Source organism: Accipiter gentilis, chromosome 17 (assembly GCF_929443795.1).
Source record: "Accipiter gentilis chromosome 17, bAccGen1.1, whole genome shotgun sequence".
Taxonomy (NCBI): domain Eukaryota; kingdom Metazoa; phylum Chordata; class Aves; order Accipitriformes; family Accipitridae; genus Astur; species Astur gentilis.
This window is the reverse complement of record NC_064896.1, coordinates 23,956,338-23,983,250: the sequence shown is the minus strand read 5'-3', so window position 1 is coordinate 23,983,250 and position 26,913 is coordinate 23,956,338.

The window sequence follows — 26,913 nt, the reverse complement described above, 5'->3', positions numbered from 1 at the left end:
AAAAAGGAGGCATGTTCCAGTTCCATCACTTAATAAAGCACAGATATCCAAAAATGAAGAAAAGGGGGGTACAAGGTTTCTTACAGGCTTTGGAGACTTTTGCTGTAATTTGCCAACAGATTTTGTAGGTTTTATGTTCACAAACACTCATCTGTTCGCCGAAACACGTATGTGCTTTGGCAACGGGTACATCACGTGATACGCACCTTCCGCTGAGGGTTTTGGGTGCTGTCTTTAAAAAACATTAACAGCAGCTGCATAGAATGCTGACTGCTGCACTGCCTAAAAATTGTAGACATTATGGTGTGCTGTTATATACTTTAGTTACTTTTTTTCTACAAATAAGTCAAATATATGCTTAATGTTGTAATAAAACAGAAACAAAAATAGTCCTTGATTACACTCTTAGAGAAATAATTGGGAGCATATGATTTTAGATCAAGCCTGTAAATAATAGAACTTCATAGGGATGTCCTTCATTGCTAAATACTAGAAGTTACTTTGAAATTTCTTTAATTCTCAGTGATTATTATATGCTACACATTGCTTGAACTCATAGTACCTAATTTCTTGGTATATTTTCCATTAAATGCTACAATAAAAAACATGCTTCTTTAATTATACTTTCTCTCCTTTCACTGATCTGCTAAAAGGTTAACATGTTTAACAGGATGAAACATAGATTTTTCTTTTTATATATATATATACACATATATATGCACACATATACATAAAAGTAATAGAGTATATCTAGTATAAAAACTATTATAGTATATCTACTATTATATATATAGTACGTATAGTGTGTGTGTGTATATATATATATATTTATAGTTATTCCAAAAACTTTGAGTTTTGGGAGACAATGGGATCTTTTCTGTAGGTGTTTTTAACCATTTGTACAGAAAAAATTTATAGTCTGGAAATCTCTTGAAGAGCACATCAGAAGGAGATATATTTTATTAAATTCTCTAGGCTTTTTCTGGCACTTATTTGAACTATTAGGTTTTGGGGGTTTTTTTTTTGTTTTTTTTTTTTAAGGAAAACCAGTAATGACGATTTGGGGGAAAACTTCCTGCAAATGCTGTGTATAGTTGCAAATTCAGCAAAGTATTTTAGCGCGTGTCCATGCCTATTTCCAATACCGTTTCAACCGGTGTTTCACCTGGACCCCATATATTCCTTATGCCATTGGTACACTCCGACACCAGAGAGTCACACACACTCTTGCATCCATTTTGCCCTAACTATCCCTCTCCAAAAGGGAGTGCTCCACATTGCTGAACTCAGTACTAATTCTTATGGCCACAGCATGAAGAAGGAGGGGAAAAAAACATTCTTAGCAGCATGGGGGCCTAACTTGCCATCTCGGTGTCAGAGGGAGTGCTCTCCTATGTAAAATTAAATATGCGTCTGTCTTTGTAATGTGTTCAAAACGCTGTTGTGTTGGAAGTTTAGTGCTGAGGGGTAATACCCGCAAGGTTAGGCAGAAAGACTTTGTTTATCCGAATGCGTTCTGCAGCCGTTACACCTCGCAATTCTTTCGAGCAGCTGCCTTTCCTCCTAAAGCATTTGCTTCTGTTGGACATTACTGTTTTCTTTCTTTGGCACTTATTCTTAGTACTTGATTCATTCGTCGTTGTTGTTGTTATTTGCAAAAGTAGCCTCTTAAATTTTATCATCATCTTAAGCAAATCAAACCATAGATGTTTCCATAACTTAAAACTGCTGCACTTAATGCTCATTCTTCACTCATCGTTTGTTTAGGGTTTTTTGTTGGTATTTTGCATGTTCAGGGCTTTTTTAGCGAGCGGGATGATAAATGTCCTGTGCACTCGGGACAGTGGCTGGCTGAAAGTAATTCGGCAATAACCACGGAGTTGTGACTCTGGCTTAAAAACCATACAAGTATTCTTTTTCACCCTTCGGTTACGTTTCTTTAAACAATACAGCGCAAATACAGGGACTTGTAGTCAGATCTGGCACGATGGGCAGTTTTTGCTGCAGTTTTAGTGCTGGCACCATTGGAGGCACACCAGCGACCGTGGCTATAATGTGACCCTGAACATGGCAGGCAGAGATGGGTGACGGCTGAAACCCTTGTGTTATTCTGAATCTGTATTTTCAGTTAGTTATTTTTGCTGTAATAAATAGAGGAACTTTTCAGTGGTGGTGAACTTTTCAGGATCAACTGCGCTGAGATCAAAGGTGATGTCTTAAACTCCTCATGCAAAGCTCAGGATCACGTTTTGCCAAGACTGTGAAGCTGTTTGTGTCGTTAGAAAAATTCCAAATGTGTAACCGAAGGAGGATAATTGCACGTATGAATTTACTTATATATGTGAAAATTGGTTTGTGTTCATAGTTATAACCGTTCCTCAGGCATAAAACTCCACGTGCCCTTTCATACTCAAATGGCTTTACAGGCTGAGGATTTTGCCATACTGATGCAAAGTTGGTGAATAATAATTAAAAATATATTAAAAAATCCATTTTATTTTCCTTTAGTCAGTTATCTTCTATTTCCTTTTCATGAGGTTATGTCACTACATGTAGCACAGGGTATTTTTAATGGAATGACAAATGTTAGACTTCATCACACGTTAGCATGAGTAGATAACTAACTGTCTTCCTTCTTGCATCAGGGACATTGAGAGCGATCAGAGCTTTACAGGAATGGGCCAATATGGAACCAAAACCTGCTTTTTTGTGCCTCCTTGTGTCACTTGAAAGAAATTTAGCCGGTGTCAGAGAGGGGAGCACATATTCATTGGATCATATGCATAAAAAATTAGATTTCATTCTCCTGAACTGAAAAACTTGTGTTGGTTAAATCTCTCCTGCCTTCCCTCCTACCCAAACATGTAAAGTCAAGGAAGGACATTGCAGTCCAGTGAATTCCTCTAAGGAGTTTAACGAGCTTTGAATTAGGTCCTGTGGCAATCGTAACGCAAATAGCAGCAGATCTTTTGAGACGCTCGCTGTTTGGTAACAACAATGCAGTTCACTTTACGGTCAAAACACCACACTCTAAACCAGTCTGTAACCTGGTTTGGATAATTTGATAATTTTTCAGACATGTATTTGTTCTAAAACTACACGTGAGGGCATGTGCCTAAGGGATTTATATAAAACAGGCTACGTCTACGTTAGCAAGTGATATGGTGCAATAAATGAGCAGACTGAGGTGGTCAGTGCAAAGGCTCCTAGACCTACACCGTCAGCGATTGTTGTGTCCAGGCTTGTGCTGCTGCTCCTAACTAAAATGCTAATGTGGGTACCATGACAGAATTTTAATTGGATCCTCTTTAGAAACAAATGAAAACATTTTTATTTCCGAAGCGCTTCCACCTTCCTTTTTTATTTGATAGAATGCCCTTCACAAATGCAAGAGGCCAATTAGAATGAATTTTATATTATTTCCAAAGAAACTGAGCATCTTGAGGCTGGGATCAAATTTCTTTCAGGGTGGAAATGGCTAGTATGTCGTGGTCTAACAGGAAACAAATAACAAAAAGTATTGATTATGACGGGAGAAATGTCTCCAGAGCATGTATGCATCATTCTGCTCCCAGAGGTCACTTAGCAGGAACAGAGGTAACAGAAAAAGCAAAACCAGATGTTTTCTAAAACAATTAAAAACCTCTGCTACTCTCCACTTCTTCACGCGTGCTCTCACATTCACATTTCTTCTTAAAATCTCTGACACTAACACTTTTCTGGAGACTGTATTAGCCTTCCTGATCATCGCTTTTTCCTCCTTTGCTTCAATCTGTTTAAAAATTGCCACCAATTACATCTCCCTCCCTGCTACGTACACCGTGCCCCATACCTCTGCAAACTTCTCCTTTATTAATAGGCAAATTTAAACTCCTCATTCTCCCGTCAGTTTAGTAAGACTGGTTTCTCACCTTCAAGACCTTTGGTAGGTTTCTCAGCTGTGCCATTAGGGTAAGCGTGACACAAATGACTCTAAACCACCTCTCGCGTTCCCTGACTTTGGGACAGCAGCGGTTAGTTTTGGACATAGGTGTTTGCTTGGCATAGGGCAGGCACAGCCTTCCTCAGGCTCGTTGCGTGATCGGACGTCAGTGGGATCTTTTGTGGCCTTGTTTCGTAGACTTGTGTTTCCCCGTCTTTAAAATGGAGCACTTTGCTGGAAGATAGGAGGATTAAAGAGACGCTCCAGTGCTGTGTGCGCAGGAGCCAAATCAGTGCACAAGTCCAGGGTAGCCCTTGGCTGCTCCAGGTTGTGTTGAGCATCACTTCTGCACTGGCTGCCTCTCCGGTGTGTCCTGGCTCTCCGGTCTGGAGCAGAAGTGGCCGGGCCAGTAGTATAGAAAGATATTGCACTTACTCTCCAGCGCCCAGCAGAGCTTCAGCTGCTGTTTCACGGCAGATCGGAGCCAAAGAGACGGAGCAGGATCGGGCCACCCCGTCACCTTCTCGTACCACAGCTTGTGCAGAGTGTTACTGCAGTCTCTGGGCACAACACGCTCTAGTCTTATTATTTGTTATTTACAGTCCTTAACAACTTTCATGGGAGAGTAAGGATTCCCCTTTGTCTTCTTTTGAAGGCTTCGCTTTAAAGCATTTTTTGTCCAAGAGCAGCCTCAGACAAAACAGAGGAATGTGAGTTGCCCAACGAGTTGCCACCACACAGCACTAACGAGACTTCAAGTTCAGAAACTCAGAAATGAGTGTTTGCAGTTGCAGAATATTGCAGTCTTGGCACTTGGCCACCAGCCCGTGCTCGGGCTGCTTTCGTTTGTGCTGAATGTCAAAAGAACATGAGGACGTTTCTTCCAGGGTTGGGGTTTTTTTCTGAGTGAGCAAGTCGTGCCGGTGGGGCTGTGCTGAGGTGAAGTACATCTTTAGTTTTTATTCTATAATTAGTGGAGAAGGGATCTGGTAATAAAAGAGAGGAAAGAAGAAAGGACGGAGCAGTGCAGCGTTCACATGGATTAGAGGTTTTCTTTGGCAAAGTGGACGAGCATGACGTGTACTTGCATCACAGGTGTTTTCCCAAAGCATCTCGGCTGCCTAGACAAGAAGTAATGGCAGCAGCTCATCCATGTGCTCCCTCCTGCTGGAGGAGGGCCAACGTTTTGCTTAACCACAAAATAACTCATTCAGAGAAAAAAAAAAAGGAAAAAAAGAAGAAAAAAACCCCAACCAACCCACGCTGCAGTCTCAATTGTTTTCAATTACGAAAGTGATTCTTGGGGCCAGGATTATTCTGATTTAGGCTGTCAGAGTTCATTCTGTCATCACAGAAAACATAATCCTGAAGCTCAAGGCCAAGGCAGAGGGAGAAGATCCAGGGTCTGCTCTGAGCTTTGAGTGAGTCATTTTTATCTTTAGCTTCTCCCTTGCAGCAGGACAGCTGAGCTCCTGCCTCTCGCGTCCTGTTTAGGTCAGATCTGCTGGGAGCGTGTCCTTCTGGGCCAAGGGACATCTTTGACAGAGCCTGCTGTCGGCCAGTGTTCGTACTGTTTGGGTCTCACCGACCACTTCAATAGCAATCATAAATAGAAAGGTGAACAACGTGTAAAACTGAGGACAGTAATGGGAACTGTCGTTGAGGCTCACCATGTTGCTGTAAATGTCTCTAAAACCCTTGAATGCAAATTTGTACGGAAACTTATATTATGCTGGGAATACTCTCTCTGCTCTGTAGAAGAAATACAAATGTGCTGAGATAGTGCAGTGTAGTAAGGTTGCCGTATTTTAGCTGAAACAAGCACTTTTTGATTTGCTTGTGGCTCTGAAAGCTGGAAACAAAGTCAAACACTCTCCTCTGCTGTTGAATGGGACCATTTGTAAATGCCTGACACATTAATGACTGTTTTCTGAATCTATTCCAGAAATGACATCAATCAACAGTACGTGCTGATGCATGAGAGTTTAATTTGATTAGTGCTGGTGAGCTGGTTTAGTGATGATGGCACAGTTTATCAATTATTTGCAACTCATAATCTGATGTTGAAACAATCCTGCATGAGTACCAGCATGGTTATTTTCTGTGAAATTTTCACAGCTCGGTATCTTTAATTAATATGTGTTTACTGCCAAGTGAGAGATGGCTTGGGGCATAACCTTTTATGAAACAATGCAGGAAGTCACAACAGCTGTTAATAACCGAGACTGACAGACAGAAGGTTTTTGTAGAAAGTCAATATTAATATTTTCAAGGATTTGGAATGTTTTTAAATCACCATTATTATTATGCTGCGATCCTCAAAAAGGATACAGAAAATGAAAATGAATTGCTATCACCATTTCTATTGTTTAGTATGTGCTCCTGTGTAATAAACTCATCCAAATCATATAGAGGATTTAGCGGGCATTTAATTTAACACAAGCATTCGTGGCAATTTATACAGAGGGTGAGGGGAAGTTGCAGATACTAGATGAAAGGTTTGATTTGCCCCATAGAAGCTCTGTTGTGGCAGGGTGGCTACACAACGCAAACTCTGCTAGCCGCTGCGTGCCCCATCCTGTAAAGGGTCAAGGAGATCTTCGTTGGGGAGAGCTGCTCTACCCAGGGCTCTCAGCGCAGCAGAGCCGGGATGAATCCTGCCAATACCAGCAGATCTTGACCACGCTCTGGTCTACAAAACCATGCTCTGTGGTCTATACAAAGTCATTGGGAGTTCCCCTCCTCTGTTTATAATGGACTTAAAAATCTGTACAGCTAATTAGGCCCTGAAACTGCAAATATGTGTGAAATTTTACCCTGTGAAGTTGCCCTGCTGGCTTCAGGGGGATGGTTGCATGAGGAAAGATGATAGCAGTGCACATGCTTACGTTATTAGGACCTTCAGCCTTTAATGAATAATGGATGGCGGCCCTGTAGTGATATTAAATTTCATGTCATTACTTGTTCACTTGGAAGTGCTGTTTGTGCAAGATGAGTTTAAAGAAGGGTTCGTTCAAAAGAAAGGGATCTGTAGGGCTGAGGAGGCAGCACAGCTTTGTCTTGAAATTGAGAGATAAAAGAAAAAGAAAGGATGGCACGTAAGCACGTGTTTCACTTTAAAGTGACAATGAGCAGCAACTCTGTACCGGGAAACTGTGATAAATTCTCCCGCAATATTACAGAGTGTCAGTCAAAAGCATCTAGGAGGACAAGGCAGCTGTGGGAGCTCTTCTCGCTAGACATGAAACAACTGAAGAGCTGGCAACGTAAGGTCTATATGTAGTCATCAGCTTAGCTGCTGCTGGGGAAATATCCTCTACGCTTTGGCATCTGGCCCCCGAGGTTGCTGGCCAAGTGTAAGACGATTTACCACCGGAGTGAGGCTGTTTGCCAGATGGATAAGCCCCTCCAAACCGAGCTCAGACTTTCTGACGGCTCCCACTTCTGCCTGTGCTTAGCGAAGAGCTATGGCTGGGACCTTGTTGAAGGACTCGTTAATGGGAAATGGGATATGGAGAGTGCAGGTGGTACCCAGGGAGAAGCACAGAGTGCCCTAGCATCCGCTCGGCCCGACTCCTGCGCAGCCTTGCGACACGGTACGTGCAGTACCTGCGACACCCTCTGTGCTCCGACGTACTTAACCCCGAACTAATTGCTGTCTAATCTGCAAGCGTATTGAAGCAGCAACAATATATGCTCTGTAATATTGGGAATTATACATTATTCTCATGGAGTGTTAATGCAATATCATGCATACGCATATATGTGTATGTACATGTACGTTTATATATGTGATTTGAGGGATTGGTACATGTCTCGCAATTACTTGTTAGGATCCTTTTGCAGAACAAGGAGGAAAGGGAAAATAAAAGCAATCTTCCTTCCTTTTAAAGGAAGTGCTTTGGAATCAGACTCATAATCATACCCTTTACTTTTAAAGCTCTACCTTTTTTGAAAGAAACATGCAATGCCAGCTGCATAATACTCATTTTCTCCTTCCAGAAGGGAGAGTTGACACTCCTGGGATGTCAGCCTGTGGTAAGGCTATTATAGCCCTGAGGCTTAAATCACAAAGCCACCAATATGCTTCAGTCTTCTATGCAGCTTTACCATCCCAATGGATGGCTACCAGTTTGCAACTGAGAATACACGATACGACTTCTTCTGTTATTCCCGTCATTTGGGGGAATGGCTTCTTTTGTTATTCCTGCCGCTTGTTAAAGCAGCAGGTATTGCTCTCCATATCAGGAGCTCGGATTTGGATCTGGGCTCGCATTTTAATTCGAAGCACTCCTAAAAGCTTGCAAAGCATGCTTTTGTAATCCTGCTCATTTTTTAACGTACCTCAAGTGGTACCTCTCTTACATTGTCGTATACTGCAGGCTTGTAACAGAAACATAGCGATGGTTGTTGCTTCTGGTCCCCATCCTTCCCAAGAGAAGGAAAGGCCCGATGTGAGGAGGTGAGCTTTTGGGGAGGAGCAGTTCTCCCCCTCCCCTGGAAACAGCTGGAGAGGGGACAGCCCTGTCCCAGAGTCCAGGGCTGACGTGGCTTCAGCGCCGGCTCACCAGCACGTTTCTTTTTTCTGCCAGATGCTCCTTTTCTGGCACTGATCTGCCCACTGAAGGACCACGGGCTGAGACCAGGAATAAAGCCTCATTTCTTTGCTTCTGGCTGATGGCCAAACTGGGTCGCTGGTGCTCTGAGTGCAATTGAAACAGGTGAACAAGCATTTTGGTACTCAACACTCCCATTTTGCCTTGAGCTGCAAGTTTTCACGGTTCGCGTGTAATTAACTCGCTTCAGAAGAAGAAGTCTCAAGTGAAACGGATTTTAAGGGGACGTAAACTTGCAACGGCCCTTGAGATTTCTGTGCATCCAGGCTCTGAGGTTGTTCCATCGTCATGAGGAATGAATTAAAGGCTAACAGGAAATTTGGGGGTCTGGTGGCATGCTTCTTCTAATATTCAAAACAGAGAGAAGTGCTAGAGCCAGTTTTTAAATTGTACTTGTCCTTGGCTCTAATGGAAAACAAATACCCGTCAACCCGATACCAAAAGCTATAGAACCGAGGGGGGTTGTCAGGGCTTTATACACAAAGCGCTCAATCCGCAACTGCGTGAGAAAACAAGGCATGTATCTGCACTCGTGTTTTTAAGGTTCCAAACCATTCAGTCCTGACATACCTACACGTTATTATTTTGGTTATTTTATAAGGAATTGAGGACCAGGTCCAAGTAAAATTTGAGCAAAGTATTGAATTGGTCTGTACCCTTACCCAACCAGATATGTAAAGAAGGCAACGCACCTCACACCAGGCATTCAAGCCTCTCCAAATACTGCAGAGTTGTGCAACAGAAGGAAACAATCTCTTAAGATTGAAGCCTGATGGAGAGGAACAAAACAAAAAAAATTAAAATTAAAGCTTTTCCATCTGATTTCTTTATAACAAACTGTGAAATATTATTGCTCTCACTGCCAGTCACCGTCTTCTTCTAAAGCTCTTATAGGTTGAGATGAGCTATTTTAGGGAAGAATTTAGATTTGGCAGCTAAACTACAGTTGCATAGACAAGGCATTCAAGCATGTTGGTATTTCACACCTACTTCTGCACCTGACTACCACAACTGACACCTCTTGGAAATGTCAATACAGAGAAGTTTAGCTTCCTAACTATTCTGTGATAAAGGTTAATAACTTTAAAACATAAGTAGAGCTGTTCTTTGGATTTTGGTTTGTTTTTTTGTTTTTTTTTTTTTTTTTTTTTTTTTACATGAGCAAACCAAAGACTATCCAACACATTACCACAGCTAAAGAGAAACATTGCACCAAATTCTGTCTTCTAACCTATGTCAGGACAGCAGTAAGTATGGCAAGGTGAGTGGGATCTGTGAAAACAAATTCAATCTTCCTTGCAGCCACCCAAAAAAACTCTTGAAGGATGATGAAATAAATTAAGAATAAAGAGTATCCTTGGCAACTTTAACTGTAGTGCCAAAAAGTTGTAAGTCACTACTGTTATGACAAAGTTTCTACCCATACAGCTACCATGGCTTTAGATAAGACCCATCACGTAAGCATCAACTGAAGTGCCTATTGCTTAATTTAACCCAAGATATTCAACCACAAATAAAAAGCCTCCGCAGGTCAGACCATGCTGGGACTCCACGGGGTGTTAGCAATGCTGTAGGTCTCGCTGCAAGAGCAGAGTTGACAGGGACAGCCTTTTCCTCAGAGCCTTTGAAGCAAAACACAGCTGCTGTTGCAAAGCGGTGGTGAGAACATAAAAAGTGAGAAATCGGAGAAATTTAGGCCCTGGTGAACGTGTATTATGGGCAGCTTTGTATCATGAGCAATCAATGAAAAGGTCTTTTCCAACCTATATGACTCTATGATTCTATGAAAAGAAGCACAAGCCGTATTTTAGTGCTGGCTGCATTGAGTCGATCGGAAGAGCTCACGCGTTGCCAGCGTAGCGTAGCCTGAGAGGACAGGCGGTCCCTGAGCACCGCTGCCCTCCCCTCGGCCTTCTGTAGAAACTCAGATTTGCTTCTTGGCACGTCGTTTCCATGGGCATCCTTTGGCATCCCAGTGTAGGTGAACCTTACTGCTCAGTATATGCCAGCGATTCTTTATGGTGCGTGGATTTTACATGACCAGTTCTAAATCTATCATCCGTGATTGTTACAGAAGACAGCACCATCTTAAAAATATTCGCTTGCGTTTTCTGTAGAAGAGTTTTTGTTTGTTTTACGTAGGTGGCTCAATCTTACAACTTAGTAGAATAAACAGAAACTTTCTTATTCCTGGAAACTGTCTTCAAATTTGAAGGCAGGCCAAGAAAGGAAGGAACTCCAGTTTCTGTGACAGTCAAAGTTATCTGTAAGTCTGTGTTTATATGCATATCTGATAACTTTAGATAGGTAATTTTCATCTTTTCTACCAAAAAAACTGGTAACTCCAGAATGGTCCTAGATAAGACCCCAGGGAGGACTTAACAATAAGAGAGGAACCCTGGAAAGGAGAAATTTGCTGATAGCATAGACCTTGTGTTCAGCTGGAGCTCCAGCAAGAGAGGAAAAATCTCCCTCTGTCGCTGTGTGCGGGCGGTGGGACGAGCCGTGTGCTAGAGGGGCCACGGGGAAACTGCCTTCACCTTGTGCCGAAGGAATATGTTATCACTGAAACCGAGGAAAATAAAGGACTCTCTTGTTCTGAACTACCCTCGCTGCCCGAGAGGAGGAAGGTTTTATGGCTGGCCTGGAGGGATAAGCTTTCACCCTAAGGGGAAAATTGCCCTGGATCTCTCTAGAGAAGGAGAAGGTGCTGCGGCGGAGAAAGAGCCGCGTGTTCCTGTGTGCCACACATCGGTAGCATGGGGTTTAGGATTTGAAACAGTCTGTAGTATAAGCTTTTGTCTTGAGATTTTGAAAAGCGTTCACACCGATGTAATCACTGTGAACTAATCTGAGTTACATTATCTTGGCCTGTGACTGAATCTGACCCCAGTGTGTTTTGCTTCCAAGTAGGAAAGGCGTAGGAATGATTAAGTACCCAAGAGTTCTTGTGAATTATGTTTAAAATTAAAGATACTGCTTCTACATAATGATTTACGTGCCTTGTTTTGCAGACATATGGCTCATTCTCTGTGTGTTATATCATGAAAAATGTGGCTTGTAACTGTGCTATGAAGCAAGATGTTTGTGATTATAAACACAAATTACTTAATTACACCAGTTTTTATTTTCAAAAAATAAAGTAAATGGGAGCTATCAGAATATCTTCTGGTTAGGGATGGTAACAAGATTATGTTTTACATTATATATATGTGTGTGTGTGTGCACGTGTATATATATATATGTGTATATATGTACGTAGCGTTCTCAGACAGCAGGATGCAGGTGGCTCTTTCTGAATCCCAAGAGCTGGATGTATATCCTGAAGGCAAACAGATTTGACGAGGAGATGATTGGTACATAGGCTCTGTAAGGCTGGAAAACTGCGCCAGCAGTACAATCAGTTAGCAAAAAAATATTCATGAGGAACAGGTTGTCCAAACCACAGCAACAGCTCTGTAGCTTTCTTAGTGACAGGTATGATTTCACAGATTTTCCACGTGTCATTCTGAAGCTCAAACGAGCCCAGAGGGCTGCTAACGAAGCTGATCATGTTCTCTTGGAAAAGCCTGTTTCAGGAGCACTCCGTGCTGCTAACATTGGTGTCAGGAGAATCACGAAGTAGGAAATATTTATATGTAAGCATGACCGAGTTTGGCGTGCTGCAGGAGGGCTGCTTTGGGAGCTGGAAGGGTGGTAGGACATGATCCCTTCTCAGGTTAGCAAAACTGGGCTGGTGGGACCCAGACCTCCTGAGTCTGCAAAAAGACACCAGAAATCCAGCAGGAAAGACATCTGCTGTATCTCATCATCTCGAGTTGCTAGAGGAACCCCAGAGGAGCTTCGGAGATTTGGCAGATCGGTAGAAGGTAGATAAGATGCAGCCAGGCACGTTAGGACTGGAATGCAGTGCTTGGCCCTGGAGATGGGGGAAGGAATCAGAAAGTGGATTTATCATTTCTTCAGATATACCTCACCTCTCTGTCTTTGCGTAATGCCCTCAGTGAGCATTCACTATGCTGGAAATTGTCAGTATCTTGAGGGTTAGTTGCCTTTCTCCTTTATTTGTTGGTAAAACATGCAGTCACAAAGAAAAGGTTGGTTGTTTGGATTGCTCTAATAACACGTGTTACAACCCACATTAATGAACTTCAGCGTGAACCCTTGTTTTCCAAAGAGTCCTAGCTGCATTAGGTACAGGAGGATCCTAAATAAATATGGGCACCAACAGGACTTATATCCTGTTTTCAAGGTTTGAAACCCAGCCAATTAAATGCAATGTGTCCATCTGAATGAACTGCTAAGAAACATGTTAAGACCAAGCCCTAGGACTAAAGCAATTTGATGTCTTTTTCAGCCATATTTTTGAAAAAATCCTTTGTGTATTTTGGTCATGAGGTATTGTCCCCATGCTGCTCAAGTGGGCCCAGGAGACAGAAGTAACCAAGGTGAAATCAAAGCACACAAAGTTGCAGGCTAAAGCAAATCCAGGGTAGTAGTTCTGTTCCTTTCCACAAAGCCAATCAGTTTAATACTGACTAAAGCATTTTCATAGCTTTATGTTTTTTTCCTCCAAATGAGGACAAAATCTACAACTGAGATGACATTAAAGATTAGACTTGCATTATCATCAATATTCCATTTTAAAACAGTTTTTGTAAGTATCTTTTAAGCAGGGTTATTTTTGGCAGTACATTTAAGACCGACTGCGTAGAGATACCTGAACCAAAGATAATGTTCCGTATATACAAGTGTAATCATATTATCTCGACATCCAGGAATCTCTTTGCAAGAAATCTAAAGGAAGTAAACAACTATCAAGAAATGAAACAGATTTGTTCTTCTAACACCAAGAAATAGGTTGGCAATCAAATTACATTTAATTGCAAATTTAAAAATCAAACCAACCCATTTCCTTTACAAAAACAAGAACAAGAAAAAGAAATATCAGATTATTTTGTTATCATTTCAGTGGGCAAAACATTGTCTAGCAAATTTGTGCTTGGTTCTTCTTGTTTTGTAGTATTAAGGGAATCGGTGTTAGAATCATGTCTTGACTGATCAAACAAGAATGACTGGAAAAGTTCTTTGGCAGAGATCAGTCTACACAGGAACTTGGCCTGTATACAGTGAAAATACACTACAGATGTATAAATTGCGCAGGTTGGGACAGTGCTGGTCAAAGCCTTCTATACTGGAATCACGTGGGAAAGAAAGTCTAGACATCATAGATTAACTTACTTCATCTAAAATCAAGCAATCTAGAAATTGCCTAAACCCACATCTGCACAAGTACACATACAGAATTTTGTAACCAGTTATGTTAACTAGATGTTCAAACAGGGAACAAACAAAGCGTTTTAGCCAGTTGGCTCTATTGGTAAAGCTTATGTACAATTTTAGTCATAGTTACAGCTTTTTAAGCAACCAATGAATTAAGCCAACCAGACAGACAGAAACAGTCTGCATTTTATTACAGAAAGTAGCTTGCAATCAAGTGTAAACTGTTACAGTCCTACATTTTCATAGCCGCAAACAATCAAACAAGAATCCAAAATCCTAATTATTGGCACACAAAGCCAAATCAAAATAATTTTATTTATTTAATACTTTTAGCCGAGGACTTAGGCTTTTCTGCTGGGGAGACAAAGTCAGGGTGGGAAAGCAGTAATGCAGGTTTGTTCGGTCACTCTTGGGCAAGATAGAGAAGGAACTGTGTATGGAGCTACAGTCGTTTGTGGAAGGCAGGAAAAATTGGACATCTGATAGTGAGACAAGTTTTATATATTATATGTTACATGTAAATCCCTAACATATTATCTATACGTTTCTAAGAGCTTTGGAGTTAAACTTTCTTAGCTGGGCCTCTTTTGGTGGTTGTGGATAGAGAGTCTGCGAGGTTGTGCAACATCCATGCCCACTGCAGACAGACAGGTCATGATCGCCCCTTTGGACCTACACGCTCAGTCCCAAGCGGAGATTTCAAGGGATCTAAAGACATTGCCAAGGAAAAAACCTGTTCAAGCAACACACAGAGTACAGGGAGAACAGAGTGAGAACTCCCAAATCTGCTCAAAACTCCCACGGGTCTGCCCGTGCTCTGTGTCTGCCCAGGATAAGACTTACCTGGACAGCCCGAAACTGGCTTCCATTTGGACATGGTCAAAGAACCACGTCTGGACGACAAGGCTGAAATGGCTTGCTCGGCCGCCAGCACGAAGGTACTGTAGATGGGAGCTGCGCCGGCATTAGCTGTATTACAAGGCAGCTATTTAGGAAGATTACAAAATTTCCAGGTACCTTCTGGGTCAAGCCATCTCCCCCTGCCCTCAGCGCGCAAGGTCAGGGTCCGGCATGCTCAGCACTGCAGGCGCACTGAAGAATTCACGCGTTATATTCAGACCTCCTTCCTTCGTGGTCTCAGCTCTTGCCACCAAGGGTGATGCTCACCACCGCTGTATCCCGTCTTCTCGAAGCTTCCCTGGTCAATTCCCTCCTTTCCAGGCAGCACGTTTTGGCCGTGCCTCGTGTGCCCTCCCCAGCCGAGCCCCCCCCGCGCTGCCCCTGCCAGCCCCAGAGACGCGCAGTCACCCGCTCAGCTGCAGCATCGTCTAAACCCGAGGGCTGAGATTAATAAAAATAGCCCTAAGTAGTTACCTTAGGAGTATACTAGTAAGTGGTTACCTTCTGCTTGCAGGGCTAATGTTGTCTTTATGTTTTACTTGATGCTCCGGCGGCAGCGTGCGACTCCGGTTGAGGGGGGCCAAGGAGGGGTGTCTGTATTTACCCACGGCGTCTTTCTCAAGATTGCTGGTCAGTTCAGACCAGAAGAGAGCATTGACAGCAATTCTTCCGAATGTTTTTGTCGCTAAATGATTTTGTGCTTTAGGTATCCTATGCTATAACGCCTTTGTAATCGCGGTCCTTACGCCTTTCAATGCTGTCCCCCCAGCACACGCCGAATCTGAGGCACCGGCCGTGGCTTGGATCGAGTTGATGCAGACTATGCCCAGCCCTGGATCAGCTCCTGTTGCACCGCAAACACAAAATCTCTCTCAGGTACATGTTCAACTTTCAAAAAAACCAGCACGCTACCTGAAAAATAATTTCTTTCACCTTAAACTATGATGGGGAAGGTGTTTGCCAGGCTCTTTTTGACCAGTTCCCAGCTAATCTGGCCTCCACAAATACAAATATGAAACTGTTTACATGTCTAGACTAAAGCTACATTTTTAATTGAGAGGTTTTGCTAGCAGTCATAATGGGCGTACCAAATTTTGACCAAACGTCTGGAAGAGAACTACACTAATGCCTGTCTTGAATGGCAAATGAACATAGGAGGAAAAAAAGTAGAAGAGGAAAGGAGATATGTATATAGAAGGGATGGCATGGTCTTTTAGAAGGCAGCAGAGAAACAGATTCCTCCAGTATTTTTCTGTATTTAAAAAAAACCAACAAACCAACAAAAAAAACCAAAGACCAAAACCAAAAAACAGGATTTTCCTGAAAAGAAGTGACTTATCTTACTATACTGATCATGCAAGTAAGAATAACAGGCCATTACTGCCATCAGTTAAATTAGACATTGTATGTTTGTGGTATAGGTACTTCAGGTGTGATGATGTACGCTGAGGCTCAGTACAGTTTCCTGCAAAGTCAGCCTAGGAAAAAATACACTTAAGGATTCAGGGTCTGTTTTACTGGGAAAATACTTCAAATGTTGTAAAGCTTTAACGTTTGGGTTGATGCATCCTTAAATGAAATGCTTGTTCAACTGGAAGTGAAACATTTGTGAGAGGCTTTTTCATAGAAGACGCTGAGTGTTTACAGTTTGATTTAGATTCAGTTGAAGTCTCACAACCCAAGTTACAGAATATCTTGAAGTGCCCAGTGCGAGAAAACTCAGATCTGATTTTTCAAGCGCACGTACGTTCAAGACGAAGTCCCAGTTTTCAAGTCAAGCGGTTGGAAAATACGAAACGCGCAAGTGACAGTCATCATTGTCCGGTTGGTTTTCTGGCCAGCTGTAATTCACCTCCCCTTCCAGGCTCCTCCTGTCCCCCCTGCAGATGCCAGTGTGGCACTATTCCCCCCCCCAAGGGGTATTAGGGCATTCAGCAGCATTAACCACTGCCGTTCATCCCCTGTGCCGTGCTGGTTTCTCCGCGTGCCCTGGGGGCACCCGCTCCTCTGATGAGCGCCCACCGTGAGCCGTCCAGCGTCCTCGGGCTTTTCCTCCCCTCATCAAAATAAGCTGGATGAGCTCAGCAAGAAGCTGGACCGCGCTCCCCGTCAGCTCTCTGGCTCGCAGAACCCAGCTCCGTATTACGAGGGATAACCATGGCATATAATTCTTCTCACCAGTTGCTCAACCTTCGTTTCTGAATTGTTTCAGTGCTTGGCCTGTGGTGTTTTACTGGGAGGACGTTCAAGAGCTTTTCGTCTTTGATGGCTCATTTCCATCCAGTTTATGTCTATTTACTATATTTATGTGTGTACATGTAGTCATTTAGCTTAAATGGCTCTCATATGTTCCTAAGGTTTAGCTCATAGTGTATTTATGGAAAGCGGCTATATAGCTTCTCAGGCTTAATGCAGCTAGTGTCTTCCAGTCTCTGTCATAATACCAATTTTTCTGTTCTTATGCTTTTTTTATTATTATTATTATTTGAAATGATCTTGCTTTAACAGGAAATTTCTGTTAACTCCCTTCAAGATACAACCTAACTAATACTTTAACAATCACACTAACACTTATTTATTTCTGTCCAAAATAGCTTGGCTGCAATACACTAGGCTCCACTCGGATTCCTCCACGGCTGCATTAGAGTGGCTTAGTTATCCTGTGACCAACTAATATCGAAAGCCTTTTCTCCTCTTCTGCCATTTAATTTGCTGAGTTCCAAGCTCAAGGCAGAAATTCTTGGTCTCAGTTCCAGAGTACATGTTTTTGTCCAATTTCGTCCTGTTTCTATTTCTATGTGCAAGTTATAAATTCTTCTTTATCGTCCTCCTATTGATTATGCCTCCTAGTTTTAGGGCACCATCATACTTTGTTAATATCCTCTAGGTCTTTGTGCCAAAATCGCTAATGAAACTATTAAATTATGTTAGTTCCAAGAACAGTTCTAGAAGAACTTGATAAGTTATCTTGTTCAAGTCAGATATTCTTATTTTATTACAAGCACTTGTGGACCTGCTACTGCCCCTTAGCAACAGTTAAGTATTTCTGGAGAGACTTATCTTGAGTTATATAAGGTTTGCTGATGACTTCAGGGGTAAGATTTTACCCCTAAAATCATAAATAAGCATTTCCTTAAAATATTAAATGATAACATCCTAAGAATATGATGTGGGGGTTTTTTTGAGATAGCTGAGACAGGGCGACTACGCTGGAGACATAAACAAACTAAGAAGAACATCAGTCATCAACAAAAATGTTATTTGTAGTTGAAATCTGCCGTCCTTGTAAGTTTGCTTAGATCCTGCTATACTTAATCCTTTCATCATGAATCTCAAAACTTTTCCAGTTTTCCAGCTCTGCTTAGTGCCTGCATGAAGTTTGTCGCACATCATGAAAAATTACAGTCTTTAGATAATTTCACTGGGTTTGGCTTTCAGTTTTCAGGTCAATTGAAACTCTAACTTAGCTTAGAATTTAAGGAGAATGAATTCATGAGAATTTCAGCTGCTTGCCTGACAATGAAAGTGTGCTCTTCTCCTTCCCCTTTTCATTGTGAGCCGAAATGCACAGTAAAAGGAAAGTTTTGACATGTTTTTCTTCACATATTTAATAAGTTAGTGGTCATGCTACCAGCTGCTGAAATGAAGGAGTCACAGCAATGAATTTCACAAAAACTGATCTGCATTATCTTACGAGAGAGAGAGTGGGCTGCCTTATTAGGGGATGAAGCACGTCAGTGATATATCTTTTATCTTTATAGGCAATGAATAAATCCTGAAAAAATAAGAGGTGCTTTAGTTTTTATCAGAAAATCATTACTGTACTTTGGAGTATTAAAGACATATATCAGTCTAGCTAAATGGGTCAATAAAGACCTAGCTCAAATCTGAAATATTATGTCTACCTTCAAAGAACACAGTAATATGTGAGCAACATATTCCATCTATTTCTAAAGGATGAGCTCTCCTTAGCAATCCTTTCCATTCCAATACACTATTTAAATCTTGGTTATGATTTTGTTTTCTGGCAATTTACTATTAGATAAATATTTGCATGAACTGTGTCGTGTCAGTTCGAGGATGTATATACAAACTAGTGTTTTCTGATTTCTGTACATTGCTTTGATGGCAACTGGCAACCATTACTGTAACACATTTGGGATTGTGGAATAGTCATTACTGGCACCAAAAGATGCATCTGTAAACCACAAGATCTTCGTGTTATAGTTTCTCTAACTCATTTTTAGTGTTCTAGATGGCTATTGGAACAGCTGTAATCAAAGAATGAAACATAGTGTAGCAGTTTATCATAGAGATGTCAAAATACTTGACAGTTGAGAAAAATGATCTGGCTGCTGTATTCATCAGTTTAAGGTGGCACTCTGAGTTTGGGGGGGTGGGGGGAGAACTAATTTACTTTTTTTTTTTTTTTACCTGTACTGTATGAAGAAAACTAACAAACAGAATGGCCCAGTCAGAAATTGGAACCATCAGAATGTCAGAAGCAGAATTTTCCAGGCATTCTATCACAAAATAGAATACCACAAAAGCCCTAAAGAAGGCCTAGTTCTCCTCAGGTTAGAAATACTGGAAATGGAAAACCTATGCAACCAAGATGCACGTGGATTTAGTTCCACTTTAATCCTAACACTGTGTTAACTAATGATATCATTGCCTCTAATCCAAAGGCTTTTAAGATTATGTATGGGTATAATCTGATATTCAAGAACCAATTTTTTTTCTATGAATATCGAATTCTTAGGATGAAATTTGCCCTACAAAGAAGACCAGCATAAGTGTTAGGCAAGACTTAAGTGCCGTTTTGGCCTTTGAAATGGAAATGTAATCGGTGCCCAGTTCTCGGGTACCCAGGGAGAGATCTGGGCAGCGGGAGCAGAGCCAGCATGTGGATGTTTTCCTTTAATTCTGGGAACTCACAAAAAAACCCAGGTTGCCTTTGAAGGGTGGTCTTTTAGGAGACCTAGATGGTTTCTTACTACGAGTGATGACTTAATAAAATCTGATCTCCTGTAAAATTGTTCAGAAGACATTTTGAGGTGTCTGTCTTTGATGGCTGTATCCTGCAAAAGAAGGCGTGCAGTCAGGTTATGGAAAGGATTACACACCTCAGCCCCTCCAGCAGCCAAGGACCAGCCTCAGGGATCTGAAATTCCCTTCTGGAGCTCCCTGAGAAGCCAGGTTTCAAGCCTGCAGGAAATTATGTTTTCCTCAAAGTTTAGCTTGAGTTAAATCAAAACAAATCCAATCCTTTTTTCAGCCGAGCAGCTCTTCCAGCTGCTCACTGGAGTAGTCATTCTCATACTATGTTGCTGCTAATGAGTAATGTTTGTTTGCAATGTCTGCATCTCAGCTGGGAATTAATCGCCATCGGACTGGGGAACTGTTCTTCTGGGGAGGCACGAGCCCCTGCCTCGGTTTCAGTGAAAACGGGCAGAAACTGAGGCACTCCAACGAAGCGTGTCAGGCCCAGTCTTTTATTAGATATTTTTGCCTGATTCTGTTCCTGTGTTCACATTTGTGTTTGAATTCCCATCTGAATTACCCTATGGCTAGTATAGCACAATGTTGTTTTGACTAATATTCTTTATTTGAATTCCAGTTGTATCCAGAAGAATCAACTACGTCCGTGAGCTAAGGCAGCACTAGAGATGGTCTCTGTCCCAGCAACTGGACTCCATAAGGTGAGACCCCTGTAGCATCTGATCAAGTTGTATTTCATCCCATAAGGCCTCCTCATGCTGTGATACTTATAATCTGAATTTTTACATTAGGGCATGAGTTCCAAGAGCATGAGATAAACTGTGTTCCTACAAAGACTTGTCCTGTAAGGTGCTAAGAAGCACCCATGAGCTCTCAAAATATAAATAGTACACAAAATTAAGTGGCTCTTACACAGGTATAGAGCAAATCAATGGCAGAGCCAGGTAAATGTTGTTAGGGAAAAGTGAGGGATTCCTAACTTGTGCTGTCTCAACCACTTGCTCTGAGGCGGCAAACAGGCTCTCAAACTGTTCCACCTGCAGACCCCTGTGAGGTCGAGTGAGGAAGACAGCCACTCCATAAATTAAGGGTTACTATAAGTATCAAGGAACATAAAAAACTGATTGTCCTATGCAGTACATTTTCATAGTCCGGGAAAAAGAATAGTCGTTCAGCACCAAAACCAGTACGTATTGGTGAGAGCGCGCACACACAGAGCTACGAGAATGCAAGATTTTCATCCTTGAAATAAGGAAGGCAACCATCTCTTTTCAAGGGGGGGGAAACTAATGCACATGGCTGTAATCTGGGGAAATATTTCACTGTAATCTAATCTAGGGCTAACTTAAAAACAAAACAACAAAAAAAAAAGAGAAAAACTGCATCTGTTGTAGTAGCACTTTTTTTTTTTAAATACAGTCTAACAGCTGTGTACAAGTCTTGCTGTGGCACAGGGATACATGTCTGTGACTGCTCAGGGTGGTAACAGAGATGCTGGCCCCCAGGCCATCCCTGCCCCCCCCGGGCATTGCAGAGCTGCTGCCCCCTCGTCCCAGTGCTCCTGACCTGGGCTCCCAGCAGCAGCACTGGGCGCAGCCTCGTGCCACACCGCAAAGGAGCGCAGTGGCCGGCGTCCCCTCTCTCCTGGGCTCTCGGCCAAGGCAATCAGTCTAGAGTCACCCGAAGTGATTAATCACCTTCTTGTTTCGGAGGAGGAGGCGGCTCAGCAGCGAAACCTTTATGGGTGTGATGCTCAGTGAACCCAGCAGGGAAGGTGGTATGGGTAGAAGAGATAACGTCCTGATTTTCCAATTCTTTTTAACTTGCAGGATCATAAGTGTCTCCCTGAGCAATAGGTATTTAGGCAGAGCTACGCTCAAGCTAAGCACGCACATAAAGGTCAGGAGCTAGGCTGCATGCTTCGCTCAGCATTGAGGTATCTCGATTCCATCATGCCACCTCTACTTTATTTCTCGTCCACTAGCAGTTCACCACAGCAGCGAATGCAAAGATGAAAATGCCACCCCAACTTCGGTTATTAATAGTATATAGCGATTCAGTATAATAATTTAATAAAATCCCGTCAGCTGCTATCTGGCCTTTTGGTGATGTGCAAAATATTCTGGATCAGAGCTAAGGAGAGCGTGACACCGGCACTGCTTTCGCAACCTGAAAGGCTGCCACAAAATCACTCATCTACATTAAACGCCATCGGCATCTTCGAGATAGTGTTTTCTTTCTGTCTCATTTTTCATCAGGCAAAAAGCTTAGCCATGGCACGTTGGAAATATAATGAATGGAATTGAGTTTAGACCCTGTGATTAAACTTAATTCAGTTCAGAAGCTGCTTACACTGGTTAGCTGCCCCACTCCGAAAAGGGAATCAATACCTTCTAGCTGAGGCAAACGAGAGCAAATCTCATGCTCACTCTGAGGAAGAACAGAGAAGTAAGTCAGGAACTTCATCACACCTCAGACGTGATTGCACAAGCATGTATTACTCTCCCATGGTAATTTTTAATGTGCTTTTGTCGAAAATTCAGAAATTAAAAAGGAATTTCTTATTTTGCAAAAGAAACTGATACATTTGTGCAGTACGCCAAACAGCAACAGAAAAAAAAAAAAAAAAAAAAACCAAGAAAAAATAATAGCAACACAGTTACTCTTCATTTCATAATATAAAGAAGTTTGTGCTTAACTTAGAGCGCTTTCTTGGAGTTAAACCCTCAGGTAACCGACTTCCTGAAGGATGGGCCAGATCTGTAAAGAAAGAGATCATTTACAGGCTCCTGAAACTCTATTCCATTAGCAACAGATGGTAAACACAAATATAAAAAAAATAAATATTTTTGCAAGGACATTTGATACTGCCTCTTTAACTTTTTACAGAGCTGCTTCACATGTCAGACTTTCCAAAGGAAAGAGCGAGGCTACATCAGCAAGTTTGCTAGACAGGCCTTCTGCAACTATATAAGGGTTTCCAAAGAAACTTAAGCCACGGGAGGCTCGCGTAGTGATATTTCACAGCTATGAATTAGCAAGAACTAATTGAGCTTCTTTCGGTGAATTACTGCGACCAGAGATTCGAGGCAGAATTGTTTGATTCGAGAGAAAACTGAACTTGACCTGCCCCTTCCCTGCTCTCCCATTTCGGCGTTCCCAGCCCCACCGAAAAGAGACCTGCGTAGGAACAGCAGTTGGTTTGCTGATCAACTCTGCTGAGCACTGAAAATACATTTGAAAAGTAACAGCTCTGAAAGAGATCGGTTGCTTTCTGTAAACGCCGTGGACTGTTTAGACATATAATTAATGTAGTCTTGCACTTATGGAAACTTGGCCTTTCTGCTTGGGATGGTTTTGGCTAAGGGTGTGTTCTTGCTGCTTTTTTTCAAGGAAGGAATGGCTTGTTATTTATTGCTGAGCGAAACGGCAAGCGCTATTAATATTGTAGTGCTGACAGAGAAAGCATTTTCCCAGTTTGCTGTTCTTTTTTCTCTTTCCCTTGAAATGCTTGTTCTCTTTCCATAAACAGATGCAAACAGACCAAACGTTTCCTGCAAAATAAGGCAATGAGTACAAAGTAGCAATAGCAGGGTTATCTTGTTGATGAAAAGACATATTTTATTGTACGTCTGCCCACGTCAAAGCATAAACATTTCACCGAGACGAGAAGTTTCTGGGTAAAGGTGTTCGCCCGCAGCCAATTTCATGCTGCGCTGTATCAAGATGACAGGTATTCAGGCGTGAACTGATGAAGTAGAGAGGTTTTGGAGTCTCATCTCCCCCGATATACCATATAATGCACGGTTTTTGCTCTGAAACTCGCAGCTACAAAGCCCTTTTGTCAAGACCGGTCGCGGTGGTGCTGCCCTGCCCTGCCCAGAGAGCGCGAGCTCTGCGGGAGATGGGGATGCTGTCGGGGGGGCCTGAACAAAATCACTCAGTCTGCACGCACCGAAATTGCTATAATTTGTCAAGCTTAAGGGGGAAGAAAAAAAAAAAAAAAAAAAAGAGAGAGTTTGGGGATATATATCTTTGAAGGCTCTTTTAGCCAAATGTCTGATATTGGGCAGACCCGCCCTACCCCCAGCCTACTGAACAATGCATACCAAATTTCAGGGCAAACTGAGTTCAAGCCCCTGAAACAGCTGACCTTTAAAGCGAAAATGCTTTGCAATCCCTGACTAGTCAAAACTACCACAACTGAGTCAGAGGGACGCGCTGGGAAAACCGAACATGAGTGTTTCTCATTGCTATGAGCAGAATAATACGAGCTCAACCTGATATTTTTCACTCTTTTTTTTTTTTTTTTTTTGTGCTGGGTGTTTACTGAAGCTCTGTCCTTTCTAGCTGATGCTTTAAACACAGGATTATGTTGCCTAGAGGGTTTTTTTCCCCTGACATGAAGACTATGGCAAGTAGCCTAGTCTTTATTCCTTCAGTTTATCCCTGCTTTCTATCGCAAGAGCACTGGAACTCTGAAACTGCTAGCAGCTACCTGGAATTGGACAAATATAGGTATGACAGTAACTGCAAGAAATGACGGAGACTAGGCAGTTACAGGAAAATGCTACCGTTACAGTAAGCTTGTGAGCCTATAGTGAATTATATTGTGCAACCAGAGCTCTACAGCTTTATTTCCTGGTCACATGAGCTTGAAGCCACAGTACAGTAATTCAAAACATCGGTGAGAGGCAAGAAATGGAAGAAAGAATAATTTGAGGAAATATAATATTTTAGACTAAACTGTTAAACAAGATCAAGAAAATAGTAGTTTCCTTAAAAAAAAAAAAAAAAAACAAAAAAAAACACAAAAAAACCCACCAAACCAAAACCCCAAACGCACTAGAAAAAAAAAAAAAAAAACAAAAACAAAAAAAACCCAAACAAACAAACAAAAAAAAGAAGCAGAAAGTTTCTTATTCATTGGAGAAATAAAAGTAGTCTTCACTTTTGGGGCCTGAGAAAAGGAAGTAAAAATGTCTGAAGTCTACCTAAAACAAAGAGCTCTTTTAGAGTTTATCATTTAGTGTGCATGATCTTCTGGGCAGAGATTGCTATTTTTTACTGTTTGTCCAGAACTTATTGCTGCAGGTGGTGAAAAGTCAACAAGAAATGGCATCAGGAGATAGTAAGAATTGTAGCCAACAGCCCAATGGTACATCAGACTGTTTTCTTATATTTTGCATTCCCAGTTCTTCAGTGTACACAGGGCTTAAGCTGGTTTGGACTTCACGCTCTCTTTTGGGCTGGGTAACGGTAAGGCTGCGGTTATGCCAACACAAAATCCACGACGAGAGGGGATTCCACACCCAGTTAGTAAACGGCTGCAATATCAGAAGCTCCGTGGAAAAGACAAGCAGCATAGGTAAAGCAGAAATGGCTAGGTCCTAATAGAAATAAATCCTAGTGAGTTATATTTACGGGTTTCCCAGACACCATTCTTCCCAAATCCAGCAAATCCACTGTGAATGAGTCGCCTTATTCCAAAGCACAGGATTATGTTAAACCGAAGACCTCTTAAACTATTGTATTCGTAATGCTTAATGAGTCTTTTCTCATTTTCTCTACATGCATACTGGTGGAAAGTACCAGAGAAACAATCCTGTTCAGCCTCCTCTGCAGTGCATTGGAAAAAGCACGCGTGCCTGGTTTTAGAAGTGGTCTCAGCCAGTTTGAAGCAGAGAGGTATTTTTTCCGTTGTTACCTGCTAGAGCTGTTGTTAACAATTGCCTTGTTCCTCTCAGGTATTTTATTTTAAAGAGCTTAAAAGCCAAAAGCGCTGGGGTTTTGCCTGAAAAGGGGTTTTGGGGGGTTTCAGGTTTTCAGTAGTGTGATTCTGGCTCAGAGAGTTATACGGGGATTTAAAATTCCTCTGGCTTCCTTGGAAACCTTCTATAAATGGTTTAAATTTACCAGGCTGGTTTCTTTAATCTGCCTGGTTCCTTCGTGTGCGCTCTCTGTAAAGGCTGCCTTGGGTTTTTATCACCTCATCATTGCTCCTGGTTCACTGATAACAGCTGGCGATAAAGGAAATCTCCACGTAGGCTAAAGTTCCCCTGCTCCGGCAGTGCCGCTGTGATACAAACTCTTCCGCTTTTTTTCTTCCAGGGTGGCTGTCATTAAAAAAAATGAACAGATGGAAGACAAAGTGCTTAACCTTGCCCTTGTTATCATCCCCACAGGGTATTTCCAGGGAGGATGCTTTCACCGATTCCAGGCTAGCTTTAGACCTTTTTGCCTTATATTGGGACAGAACTTTGCTTTAAGTTTGACAAGGCGTTTCTAGTCGTATTAATATAAACTTCACTGTGGTAGCTGTAGGAGCTAGCTGTGAACCAGCCAGCTCGGTAGTTATTTGCTAGCGGTGTAGCCTTCGCAGCCCAGAACTCACTGCAAGCTGCAGTGTCATGAGTGAGGTCCAATAAATACTTGGACATCTATCTTGAGCTGAGATCTGGCCACAGAGAGCCGATATCAGTACTCAAGATAACACAAGTCTAGCAGCTGTGCCTGTACACGGCAACCCGGTACGTTCTGGCTGTTGGAAAAGACAGCGGTAATCCCACGGATTTCCCCAGCAAGGAGCCCGAATCTCTGATTCATCGGCTAATGGCTTTCAGTCTCCAAGGTTATCATTCTGATAACTCTCCTGAGGACTAGGATTTACACCTTCAGCGAGTAATGAGGTAGAAGGACACGTCTAGCTGAGCTCTTGATGGGAGGTGGTTTTTTTCTTTAAACTGATGTGTTTCTTCCCTGATGCCTTTCCAGTTCTCAGAAATCACTGGATTCATGCCACTACGTCCATCATTTCAAAATTCAATTTTATGTTTCATTTCAGGCAGAACTTAGGATCACAGAGAAATGTGCCATATTTACAGAATATATAAGCAATTTCAAGACAGCTTCCCACCGCTGTCTAGGAAGAGCAAGTGTCCAAGAAACATACAGCAAGAACAGTACAGCTTGATCTTTGTTAGCTCCTATCTTAGAAGAGTGACATGGTTGATGTGCAGCATGCAGCTGCACTTAAATAATGATGAGATCCATCAAAACGAGGTCCTTTCTTCTTCTAGAGGCGTACGCTAACTGTCCTGGAACAGATACTGTTATTAAGGAGAATCGCGAAATAATCATTTAAGGAAGATAAGCAAGTGGAGTTCCACTCTGAGGCAACATCTGTGCCTC